Source organism: Silene latifolia, chromosome X, assembly GCF_048544455.1.
Source record: "Silene latifolia isolate original U9 population chromosome X, ASM4854445v1, whole genome shotgun sequence".
NCBI classification, from domain to species: domain Eukaryota; kingdom Viridiplantae; phylum Streptophyta; class Magnoliopsida; order Caryophyllales; family Caryophyllaceae; genus Silene; species Silene latifolia.
Genome location: NC_133537.1, coordinates 239,665,170 through 239,679,330, shown reverse-complemented (window position 1 = coordinate 239,679,330; position 14,161 = coordinate 239,665,170).

Here is a 14,161-nt window from a genome sequence, read left to right as displayed (position 1 = left end):
GAGATTGACAACCTTCCATCAATCATCAAGTACTTCTATTATTCTTTGCATTATTATTTTGGAATTTCCATAGATATAACTCTCTTAATCCTTGTTTTAATTATTGTTAATCTTTCTTACTTGTTCATCATGTTTTGCCTTGTTAATATGATTGACAACCTTGTTAGCATGCTAAACTTGATAATGAGTGAGTAGTCTCTTAGCTAAAATTAATGGGTAATTAGGGAAGCCAACATGGGGATTGATTCATGCTTAATCTAATATGTTCACATAATTAATTTGCTTGCTTGTTGTGATGTCAACCTATGCACATGTTATGTTTGATGAAATGCTAAGCCTATGAATCCTTGCATTTACAACCATCTCTTATCTATTCAACTTGACTTGTAAGATATAAACCAACTCGAGTCTTGTTAGATCATGCATAGAAGTGATTAGGGGGAAAGTAAGTCGACTTGTAGGTGTTGTACAATCTAATCGATTCGGCTCCGGGACCCAACTCTTCCTAAGAACCGTAAGACATAAACCAACTCGGTTCCTTTACAACAATAATTGCTTGCTTATAATTGAGAACATGTTTGTATGATCAACTCCCATGATTTCCTTATGAACCCATGATATCCTAGCACTTTTAGTCATTTGTTTACATTTCTTATTTTTGTTGCTTGTTTACTTTCCATTGCTTATATTAGATTAGAATCATCAACCCATTACAATTGTGACAAACCCAAGCACAACCATAACTAGATTGAATAATTTGAGTACCACCGTCCCATGGATCGACCTCGACTTACCACTAACTAGTTGTTTGTTGAGAATATAAATGTGTTTGATTGGGAGACCCGACGACATCACCCATCAGCGCCCTAAGAAGGCTTATGGACCAAGGGAAACTACAGCCAATTGGACCCACTCCGGATCCATCTAAGGCTAAGAAAGCCTATTTCTGGAATCCTAATGCCTATTGTCAATACCACCAAGGGAAGGGTCATGACACAGAAGCCTGCTACAAGCTCAAACACATCATTCAAGACATGATCGAGAAAGGGGAATTACCTTTGCCTCCACCAAGAAAACCAAACAACAAGACAAACCCCTTGGGAATCCATGCTATCTCTCATGACGAGCCAACCATAGATTGCTCACACCTCATCATACCAATTGATGACGAGGTGAACGCCTTGGAGAAGGATGCCCCGGACGGGGTATTCGTATTCAGCGCCGCAACCTTGCTCGCCATGTTCCAACAAGTTGAGGAGGCTATAACCAGTCTCTAAGAAAGGATTACTCGACTTGACGACGCTTACCACCGGTTGATTTTCAACCCACCAACACCGCGCCCGTGGGAGGGTCCTCCAAACACCCAAAACTACCCTCATCAGGAAGGATTGCTCCCGCGACCATTCTGGCACGCACCCTACCATAGTCAACCCCATAAGGTACCCTCGAGACCCCGAAATCAACAGTGTTTGGAGAGACGACGCGGAGGATGTCTATGTGGTTCCTGGAAAGGCCAAACAAACAAAAGAGATTGGTCATCTTACATGGTCTGGGCGCCCCTACCAAAACCCGAGCAATTCAATAGTCATTCCAACAACGAATGACCAGGTTGTCTCGGATACGGACACCCAACCCAAGGTTCCCAAAAACTCGATCCTCAAACAACTGTAAAAAGCAAAGGCCGAGATTTCAATTTGGCAACTGAATGCTGCATCCTTCGAACATCGGCAAGCTCTACCACAAGCCTTGGGAAAGTTGACAGTTTTCTCCACCTCCTCTCCTGAAGAGGTGGTGGCACACATGACAAGGGATGTCCCCGACCTGATCAACCCGGTCATCTTCTCTGATGAAGATATCCCTCCATTCGGAGCCAACCATAACCTGGCCCTATACATCACCGTACAATGCCTCAAAAAGAATGTGCCTATGGTTCTAGTGGATGACGAATCTGCGGTTAATGTCATTCACCTTAAGACGGCTCATAAACTGGGTATCAAAGAAACTGATTTGGTCCCAACTAACAAAGGAGTACGCGCCTATGACGGCACTCGTCGTAAGGTTGCGGGGCTCCTTTAACGACAAACCAGCTTTCAGGTAGTCGACATTGACGCCTCCTTTAACATGCTTCTGGGACACCCCTGTATTCACGCCGTTAAGGCCGTTACCTCAACCCTTCACCAGAAGATCAGGGTCCCTTTCAATGGGAAGACAATCACAATTCCCGCTTCGCCAATCAAGGTTATCATGAAAAAGGGAATAGCCTCCCAAGCCATTGAGGAGGACGGCATCAAAATGTGGGGTTTTCCAGCTATGAACGCCCTAACCGATGAATCAGCACCTTTCGATTGTGATCCATTCTCCAACCTTACAGTCAACCGCACTCTGATGTGCCAGGGTTATTTCCTGGGTCTACCCCTCAATCTGCTGAAGAGCACCTTGCCTCCCTTAAAACATGCTAAGGTCCCTAACATCCCTTCGGGCTAGGCTATGAGCCTACCAATAAAGACATCCAGAAGATGAACCTCCTAATACGGAAGCGCAAGAAGCATGGAGTCCTCCTCCGTCCCTATCATTTGACTCTCAATGGATACTTCGTCCCCGAGGGAGAATCCAAGCTCTACCACGGCTTTCTTAAGCCGATCTCTAACTCCATGGCCAAGGTCAAGCACCAGGGGATTGAAGTCTTCCAAGACTGCTACTTCATCCTCGATAACACCAAAGTTGTGTCGACCAAATCTGAGTCGACCCCATGCCTCGATGGACAAGTCGTCAGTATCCTCTTCGGGGAGGACAACATTAAGCACCTCGGCTATGAGAACATCATCAACATTGCTCTAAAAGACAACCAGTTCGATCCCACCGCCTTAATCTCTGATACTGATCCAGAGAAAGCTACACAAGGCTAGAGGAAAACTATTAAGTGGATCGATTGCCAAGGCTGCATTCTCAATATTACAACCGAAGAAGGCCCTATGTTCAAAGAGGGATGTGAAGAAGAGTCTAAGTCTGAGTCGGAGTCAAAGTCTGTCTTATCTCCTAGCACTCCTGATGTCCCAGTCAGAGTCCCCTTTCCACTGTTTTATCACAAGCTTGTGGTTGCTTCAGAGGCTGAATCAACTAAGGTCATCCCCACTCCTGTGGAAGATAGCAACCTGGAGCTTGTTCCAGGGGCCACCTCCTCTGCTGTGTCACCTCTAACGACCCACGAGATGTATGTCCTGTCCGAGCTTTTCGCTCAAGTCGACTTAATGAACGCTAAGTTTGATTATGACTCGTCTCAATTTAACTGCAATGCGATTCTGAACGAATATGAGGAATTTGACTTGAGTGACTACCCACCTCACCTAGCCAAAGAACTTGACAAACGAGAAACTAGGACCCCCCCATCATTGAGGAGACCGAGCCTATTAACGTAGGAACCGACAACACACCTCAAGAACTTAGGATAGGGACAACCCTTGACCCATTGGAAAGACAACAGTTCATTGACCTCCTACACGAATATAAGGACGTATTCGCCTGGTCCTAAAAAGACATGCCTGGGATTGACAGGGAGATTGCGGAGCACAGGATACCCATTAAATCCGGAGCTAAACCCGTAAAGCAAAAATTGCACCGAATGCGCCCTGAATGGGCCCTGAAAATCAAGGAAGAGGTGGATAAGCAGTTCAAAGCTAGGTTCATCAAAGTGTCTGAATACTCTGAATGGGTGGCCAACATTGTTCCCGTACCCAAGAAAGACGGAAGAATTCGGGTTTGTGTCGACTTCAGGGATATGAACAAAGCAAGTCCAAAGTACGACTTCCCTTTGCCACATGTTGACATCCTGGTGGACAATACCGCCGAGCACGCCCTACTGCCATTCATGGATGGGTATGCTGGGTACAACCAGATCAAAATAGCTGACGAAGATATGTACAAAACTACATTCACTACACAGTGGGGTACATACTGGTACACGGTCATGCCCTTCGGTCTAATCAACGCCGGAGCAACTTATCAAAGAACCGCTACCACTCTCCTACACGATATGATGCACAAGGAGGTGGAGGTATATGTCGATAACATGATTGTCAAGTCAAAAGAACGGTATGACCACATCAGCGTCCTTCGGAGATTCTTCGCTCGTCTGCGAAAATACAACATGAGACTGAATCCTCAGAAGTGTGGATTCGGGGTCACCTCCGGAAAACTCCTAGGACACGTCGTCAGCAAAAGAGGCATTGAGATTGATCCAACCAAAATCAAAGCCCTTCAACAAATGCCTCGGCCTAAGAACGAGAAGGAGATTCGGGGATTTCTCGGTCAAGTCCAATACATCAGCCGCTTCATAGCCAAGCGCACCATGATTTGTGAACGAATCTTCAAGAAGCTTCGCGCCTCTGATCACACTGATTAGGACGACGACTGTCAAAAGGCCTTCGACAGGATAAAGGAAATCCTATCCAAACCTCCTGTCCTTATGCCACCTCAATGATACGTGCATTTTATATAGTCTATTTAGCCTATTTTATGCACGTATTTCTATGCTTTTATCGTGGTTTTATGCTACGAAATGCCCCGAATTGCATACTTTGGAAGTTCTTGTCTTATTTGCAGGAATGAGCCATAAAGTAGCGAAATCAAGTCATTTACTGTCCGTTTTGCATGCATTTGGAGGAAGAGATAATTTGGAGCGGGAAATATTGCTGTCTTGGGATGCGTGAAGCTATTTCGGGAGCTAAGAGGACAAGTCAAAGACCAAACTACAAGACCAACACGAGCTGGAACCAGGAACCACTCGATCGAGCAGTTTCTCTTGGTCGATCGAGTGAACAGACGGAAGAACTGTTCGATCGAGTGAACAACTGTTCGATCGAGCAGCTTCTCTTGATCGATCGAGTAAACAGACGCAGGAACTGTTCGATCGAGTGACTTAACTGTTCGATCGAGCAGTTACAAGCTATTGGGCCTCCATTCACGTTAAGCTTAGATTAGGTTTTACTTCTTTTTAGGTTATAAATAAATCTAAGACGGAAGACGTTAGTACGCACTTCACTACTCTCCTTTCTCCTCTCTTACTTTCTCTATACACTGTTACTTTGTTCTCTTATTTCCGGATCGCTTAATTTCAGTAATTTTTCTTCCCTTATTCACTTTCTAATGTTTATTTCTTCTTTTATTATTGTTCTTGTTTATTTTATCATGCATAGCTAAATCCCCTAGTATGTTAGGATTAGGGAAGCCGTGGTAGCGATGTTTTAACTGTATTAAATAGATTAGCCTTGCGGTAGGAATTGTATTAGGCAATTTAATTGTTATCCTATCGAATGTATGCATGCAGGAGACCATAAACCTAGTTAACCCCGACCTAGATCGAAAGATTGGAAGGGAAGGCTTGCTTAGTTACAATAGGGTATTGCGGTGAGGGCGAAAGTTAAGTCTTTTACACTCTAGGGCGGTTTAAGGACCGAAAGGTGACGACCATAGCTCTTCCTATCAATAGTCTAATCGCCTTAATATTCCCGATATAATAGATCCGATAAATGCCACGGTGGACCGACTCTTAGCATACTTCTTTCTCTTCTCATTAATTCTTTTCCCTTGCCTCAATCATTAGTTTAGTTAAATCAATCAACCCCCATTAGTGACAATTAGACAGATAAACAGACAAATAGATAGTACACCGCCTCCCCGTGGAGATCGACCCTACTTGCCCGACTTCATTAGCGAATCTAGGTATTTTATTTTTGGTGTAGAAACGACCGCATCACTCAACAAGGAATCCCCTTATCCCTATACATGACTGTCACCGACACAGCCATGGGAGCAATGCTAGCACAAACAGTCAACGGCGAAGAACGAGCCATCTACTACATCAGCAAAAAGTTCATCGAGTATGAGACAAGGTACACCCAACTGGAAAATACATGCCTTGCTCTAGTATGGTCAAAAAAGAAGCTACTGCACTACATGCTCGGCTACATGGTTCACATCTACTCCAAAATGGACCCGGTCAAATACATCTTCGAGAAACCCGTACTAAACGGAAGACTGTCTAGATGGACGCTCATGCTATCTAAATTTGATCTCAAGTTTGTACCCCTCAAGGTTATCAAGGGAAGGGCAGTCGCCGATTTCCTAACAGAAAATCCCGTCAACGAGGACTCAACGACTAACACATGGTCACTTCCTGACGAAGACATCCTCTGTGCCGACGCTGATGCATGGGACCTATACTTCGACGGTGCCTTAAATCTGAGAGGTTTTGGGGTAGGAATCCTTCTAATATCACCAGAGGGAGAACATATTCCGATCTCAATCAAACTGGACTTCGCCGTCACCAACAATGCCGCTGAATATGAAGCGTGCCTCATCGGCCTACAAGCAGCCATAGCACTTGGCATCAAGAGACTGAGGGTCCACGGCGATTCCTCACTCATCATCAATCAGGTGTCCGGATCATGGAAAATCCGTAACGACAGCCTATCACCCTACCAAGCAAAAATCAATCAAGAGGCCGAATTCTTCGACCAAGTCGATTACTTCCACTTACCACGAGAGAAAATCAATTTACGGATGCCCTAGCAAAACTTGTCGCGCTCGTCAACATACCTAACGACATGACATTGATGGCCCTATGTGCCGAGAGAAGGAGCGAGCCAGATCACATCTGCGCCATCAACAATGGCGAGGAAAACCATGTCGAACCTTGGTACCAAGCTATCCTCAACTACAAAACCAAAAACGAATTCCCTACCAACTCTGATACAAGAGGACAAAGAGCCATCCATTTACTTGCATCACTCATGGTATACCAAGAACAACTATACAAAAGAACACCCCAAGGGATTCGTCTCCTTTGCATTGACCATCACAAAGCCAAAAAAGTCATGGGAGAGGTCCACGACGGAGAATGCGACCCTCACATGAGCGCAATGATGCTAACCCAAAAAATCATGCGGTTAGGCTACTACTGGACCACCATGGAAGGCGATTGCGAAGACTACGTCAAACATTGCTACAATTGCCAAATCTTCCCCAAGATACAACACATACCACCTTCCCTTTTATACACCATGACATCACCCTGGCCTTTCTCGACCTGGGGCATCGACATCATCGGAAAAGTCAACCCGATAGGCACCAAGGGGCATTGCTTTGTCCTCGTCGCCATCGACTACTTCACCAAATGGGTGGAAGCACAGTCCTATGCAGTCTTGACCGCCAAACAAGTGGCCAAGTTCATCCAGGACAACATCATCTGCAGATATGGGGTACCCCATGAAATCATTAGCGACCAAGGCTCTCACTTCCGGGCAAAAACACAAGCCTTGCTAGACAAATACAAGATCACGCGGCATCGATCATCCCCCTATTATCCCTAAACCAACGGAGCGGTGGAGGCAGCAAACAAAACTCTTGTCACCATCATCAAGAAGATGCAAGATAATTACCGCGTTTGGCCGAGCAAACTCCCATTCGCACTTTGGGAATACCGAACCTCCATTCGAACACCAATAGGAGCCACACCCTTCTACCTAGCATACGGTATGGAGGCGGTTCAACCAGTAGAGTTGGAGGTCCCATCTCTACGCATCCTACTGGAGAGACAAGTTCCCGAGGCGGAATGGACCCGTCGAAGGTTCGAACAACTCACGCTTCTAGATGAACGGCGACTCAACGCCTTGAACAACGTCCAGCTATACCAACGACGTATACAACGGGCATTCAACAAAAAGGTCAAAACCAGGAACATCAAAGAAGGCGACTTGGTCCTCAAGTCGGTTCGAGCACCACTACCCGTCGATCCGAGAGGGAAATTCAAACCGAATTGGTTCGGGCCATACCTGGTGAAGAAAATACTTTCGAGGGGCGCAGTGAGACTTAGTTACCTAGACGGGGAGGATTTCACAAACCCGACCAACCTAGACCAACTCAAGAAATACTACCCTTGAACCCTAGCGACTAGCAAACCTCACCCTAGTTTCACAAACTAGCAACCACCATAACCCTTTCAAGTCAAGTTCCTCAACGCGTTCTGATTTGAAATTGCATGTTTTATCGAGTCTAAGTTGTGGCACCTTGCTACATTTCAAACATCCTTTGATCTGTCAAAGGCAACATCCATTTGTACTCAAACCAAAACACCTGAACTACGAGCATGGTTTGATTTCACCTTTTCAGGTGGATACATAGGCAGTCCCTTCTTACACAAGAGGGATACAATCACAAAACCCAAATAAATTTACAAAACTTTTCGAACTACGATCATGGTTTGATTTCAACTTTTCAGGTGGATACGTAGGCAGTCCTTTCTTACATAAGAAGGATACAACCATCCCCACAAAAAATAAACACACCCATATCAACTTCAAAAAACAACAAAGGAAAAGGAAAAGACATTCCCTTTCCCACAAAATAATACAAAAAAGAAGCCTTTCTCCCTTCCCACAAAAATCCCATTTTCCAAGTGCAATGTTTAGGATAATTCGAACCGAATTTCCTTTACAAAATGGATGAAAGAAACAAGCGTTCACAATTTCTTCCAACACAAGCAATCCTTTTATTTAATTAATAATGAAAAGGATTACAAATTTGACAACAAATAAAGCTAAACAAGTCTACAACTTGTCAAAGCTAGAATGTCGACTAAGACATCTCACATAGTAAAACTATCACACAAAACACACAATACATAGCTAGTAAAACATAATAAAAACTCACAACACTAATACAACATAATAATAACACGGGTAATAGAGGTCTTCATTCTTCTATTCTACCCTTACCTTTCCCCTCAGGGTACATCGTCCCCTTTTTATTCTTGTTGGCTCGCCTATCATGAACTGACTCTTCCGAACGGATCCTCAACGGATCTACAACGGCGGTGACCTCTGGTCTCTTGCATGACCCCACACTCGGTCTAAAACGAGTCCATACACGTCCCACTACCTCTTTGGGACCCGAGCTTCTCCTCTTTGGTGGCCCCATCACATCCGGGCTAGCTCCATCAACAAAGTCGTCAAAGAAGGCACGGTTGGCCTTGTCGACTTCCCTATACTTCAAATCAACAACCTCGTCCTTACGAGATTTGGACCTCTCCTCCAAGGTTTGAGCTCTTGACCACTTGACATAAGCGGGAATCACCCATGTCGTGGCAACGGGGTTTGGTACCTCCCAAATCGGCCGAGTGGCCCACCACCTTTCGAAGAACTCGACAGGCTCGGAGTTCCGGAATACACTCTCTTGGACAAGGGTATCTTGAGCGGGCACTTTTTTGTTGACGCCTCATTTGCCTCATAAGCCTTTCGAGATAGATGAAGGAAGCAACCTTCAAACCCACCACCATCAAAGAACGAGAACTAGCAACCGAAGGGGGCAACCCCGTGAAGGACCTCAAGTGCCACCATGGCACCACCCAACGGATATGAGGACCACCCTTCTCCACCAATCTCGGGGTCCAATAGGCCTCGGTGGATGCAAAACTATCCGAGTACAATTTCTTCCTCATAGTAAGGTGACGGAAGGAGTAAGAAGAAGAATCGGCCGAAGGCTCTACATACCTTAGCCTCTCCAATAGCCACATATGGAGAATCCTTGGAGATCCGAACGAAGGAGCTTCTCCACTAAAGCCTTTCTTGTCCAAAGCTTGGATGATCTCGCCAAGCACCAACCATGATGGATCCCTACCATGCTCCATTTCTTCAACCACATGCACGAGGGTTATACTACTATAACACTAGGACCCCTCCTTCTTCAAGGCATCAACAAAGAGGTATACATGCACTAGGCAAAAGGGAAGAGCCCTTCTCCTAGTCACCTCCGAGACATTGACATCCAACTGGTTTGAGAAAATGTTGATAAGAGCCAACATATCCACACCATGGGGAGTAAGGAGAAAGTTGACTTGACTTGTTGACAAGCCCAACATTGAACAAAACTTCTCTTTGTAACACAATCGAGTCGGAGCAAGCACCGGAGTACAACCCGGCCATCCACCAATGGCACCTACTTCGTCGGCAAGAGGACAAATTTAACCTTTTGGGAAAACGAAAACATGATATTTCGAATCCCAAAACCGAGAGCATGCTTCAAGAAACGAGGATTGCACCTTGACTTGACGGAGCACCAACAATTAACCTACCCCCATTACAACAAGTTGATACTTCTCGGGAGGTGACAAATCCCGACACCAATGTCGCAACCTATTTTCGAAAGCATCCATGAATAATTTTGTGGAATAAGAAGAAAAGTTTTTGTGGAGATGTTTTTCGTGTTTCGGATGATGAAACAATGAAGCACAAACGTCCCTATTTATACAAAACAATCAGCGCTCTTTTTTCGAAAAAAAGGGGAAGCTGACTTCCATCGTCCGTGGCCTTGCGCCTCTTTGGACTTGTCCTCAGGATCCGCACCTTGAATTGTCTCTTTAAAATTGTGTTTCTTCCTGACACCTCAAACCTCCCGCCATAGGACTCGCGCCTCTTCGGGCCTGTCCAGGAAGTTTTTGTGTTTTCTCACACTCACATTTCCTTGTTTTCGCGTTTCACGAAATCCGACACGGTTTCCATGACGCAGCTTTAAACATACGGATTCTTTTTTTTCTTTTTTAAGGGGGAACGGCTAGTCGCCCCGATCCGCGACGGATCGTTTCCATGTCAGTCAAAACGAATCGTTTCCATGTCAGTCGAAAATTCTGAAATTTTTTTCGCTTTTTCACATTTTCCACAAATTCGAGAATTGATAACACGACGTAAATTTTCTTCAAAAATTCGAGCTCTTACAAATCCAAGTCTTGAGCTCACAAAAATCAAATCAAATACACTCACAAAAATCTATTTTAAAATTCATCCGTGACGGTTTGAGTTTTAGTTTTTCGAGTCACAAATCAATTTCAGCAAAATTCGATGCAATTTAATTCAGACACGAGTTAATTGCTCAAATTTCAAATCAATCCCTTTTGAAGAAATCCAAGCGTGACGACCTGTCGTGGAATTTTTCAAAATGTCAATTTCGATTTTAACTTCGAGTCATCGCAGTTATTTTAATTTTTTTTTTATCAAATGCTTTCGCGTGTTTACGTTTGTGCGTACGTGCTACATGTTGTCTGTTTTCTACACTAACAATGCAGGAACAGATTTGAAGCAAAAGCGGAACTGACAGCCGACTGTTCTTCTCCGAAACACAACACAAAAAAAAGCCAAAAACACAAATGAGCCACAATTCAGAAACACATATATACAAATCGCCTCACGCAAAATACATCGACACACATTTGATACAAACGACCGACCATACAAACAGGATCCGGTACAAGTATTTATCATACAAACACTGGCCTAAAAACAACGAACTGGGGGCTATCCGCCACCTACTGAACTAAGCACTCCCTACCCTTCCGACCAGAAAAGAAATGGAGCAACATGGAAAACAAAGGAGTAACAGCGGAAGCAGAGGTGGTTACCATGACGGTAATACCTCGTTCCTACTCCACTACAAAAAAGAAAACAATGTCTGGCAGATTTTGGACAACGTGACAATCAGGAATTGTGACTCAGTGCATCGCCCCGATGTTAACCCCCAATCGTCGGGATTCGGCGATGAGAAGGAGCCATGACATAAGGCGCTACCTCGATGTTGAACCCCAATCATCATAATTCAACGACGATCGAAGACGGTAACGTAGAACAATGCATCTGTCTTGACCCCCAATCATGAGACGTCCGAACCTCTGCAGACAACAGCCAATGATCGATACTCGATCAAAATCTGGACAAAGGCCACCAAGGAAAAACACAACCAAGCCTGTAACAAAAAAACAGGCGTCTCTCCTCCTCCAGGGTCATCCTCGTCCTTCAAGGTCTCAGCAACGGACCCAGTGGGCCCACCGACCCAGTGGGCCCAGAACACTCCCCTACAATCGGGACAAAACAAAAACGTCAGCCGAAATTTCGGCATTACGAAGGCACAAAAGGGACAAATCCAAAAAAACCTACAAAACAGAACAAGGGCAAATCCGCCCAAACCCAACCAAAGAAAAAAAACAAACAAACAAAACACTTCACAAAAACGCACAAGAACGACTCGCCCTTCTTTTCAAGCAAAAGACGAGTCAAAACAACAAAAAAATATTCAAAAAAATCACCGAACATCTCAAGGCCCACACAAGGCCCGCAAAACAAACAACAAAAATTCCCGACACCATTGGGTATTTCTTATAGCTCAAAAAGGCCATTTCGCGCCAATTCGGGCAAAAACAGGTCAAAAATTTCAAAATACGACCACCACAAAACGGCGTGATTTAACTACGTCCCAAAATGACCTAAACTACCATTAAGGTCCATTTCAAAACAAACCGACTCAATTTGAGCTCAAACAGACGCTTATTTCATCAGACATAAGACCGTCACAGAAGGCAAAAATCCCAATTTTGCCCACAACGCCCAACAAAGGTTTAATATGGCAAACACGGTCTTCCCCGACTACAATACAACTTAGTGGGGCACACAACTCAAGTAAACAAACTTGACATTGTGAAATAAGACAGTTTTACCGTCTCATTCACGTCTTCGAGCATAAGGAGCGGGAACGGGGACCAAAATGCAAACTAAAAGCAACCCTATATTCCTAAATAGGTTTCTAACCTAATGCAATCATCAATTTCACTCGAAAATGGACTAATCAAAAATGCCCAATTCAATTTCGAAAATCAAGGGTTTCGCCCTAGTTCAATCAACAAAAAGACAAGCAAATTCAAATGATTCAAGAGGAATTACATACCTTGAGATGACATGATGATAAGGGCACGAAAACAAGCAAGAAGCGAGGTCGAAAATGGCACCTTTTCTCGGGTTTTTGTGTTTATGACGAAGAAGATGATGAGAATGGGGAGCTTCCCATTCTCGCGTCTTTTTACAGGAAAAAGGGAAGCTCCCTTCCTTCGCAGCTATGCTCGCGCCTCAATGAGGCGCTCCCTGACTCATTCAGCGAAGTTTTGGTCTTTGGCCCAATTTCTCACACAAATTTCAAATTTTCAACGACGGCAATAAAAACTGTCATTTCAAAAAATAGTGAAATTCAAATTCGCTATTTTCTCAAATTTTCAACGACGGCAATAAAAACTGTCATTTCAAAAAATAGTGAAAATCAAATTCGCTATTTTCTCAAAATTTCAACAACGGCAATAAAAACCGTCATTTCAAAAAATATAGTGAAATTCAAATTCGCTATCTTCTCAAATTTTCAACGACGGCAATAAAAACTGTCATTTTCAAAAATAATAGCGAAATTCAAAGTCAGCTATTTTCAAAAATTTTCAACAACGGCATTAAAAACCGCCATTTCTCAAATACAAAAACAAAATAGCGAAATTCAAATCCGCTATTTTCACCAAATTTCAACGACGGCAATAAAAACCGTCACTTTTCAAAAATAATGGCGAAATTCAAAATTCGCTATTCTCAAAAATTTTTAGCGACGGCATTAAAAACCGTCAAGCCTTCAAAAAGAAGGGTGCTGAAATTCGCTACCCTTCACGAATCTCGAATAATGGGAAGGTGAAATTAAAATCGTCCTCCCCAAGCACCCACCAGACGACAGAGTACACATCTGTCCTTTTCCTACAAAACGAAGGACAATAAAAACCGTTATCTCCCTTCGAGATTCAAAATCAACGCCGACACGAGACCCAGGTTCACAAACCTGTCCCTTTCCGACGCCACAAACATCCAACATAAATACCAAGATTCCCCTAGTAGGATATCGGAGGCTTCCTCCCGGAGCCCGCTAATTCAGATAACTTCTCAAAATAAACCCATCCGACGCGGCTATTTCCCATGGTCAATTAATCGACATACGACACGGCTGGAGAGCCTCAAAATGCGTCACATTCAGCGCGGCTGACGAGCCTCAAAATACGTCACATTCAGCGCGGTTGGCAAGCCCTTTTCATATACGCACCGCGTCTGGCGAGCCGCTTTCATATACGCACCGCAGCTGGCAAGCCCCTTTCATGTACGTACCGCGGCTGGTGAGCCTCATTCATATACGCACCACGGCTGGCAAGCCCCTTTCATGTACGCACCCGGCTGGCGAGCCCCTTTCAAGTACGCACCACGGCTGGCGAGCCCCTTTCAAGTACGCACCGCGGCTGGCGAGCCCCTTTCATGCACCGCGGCGG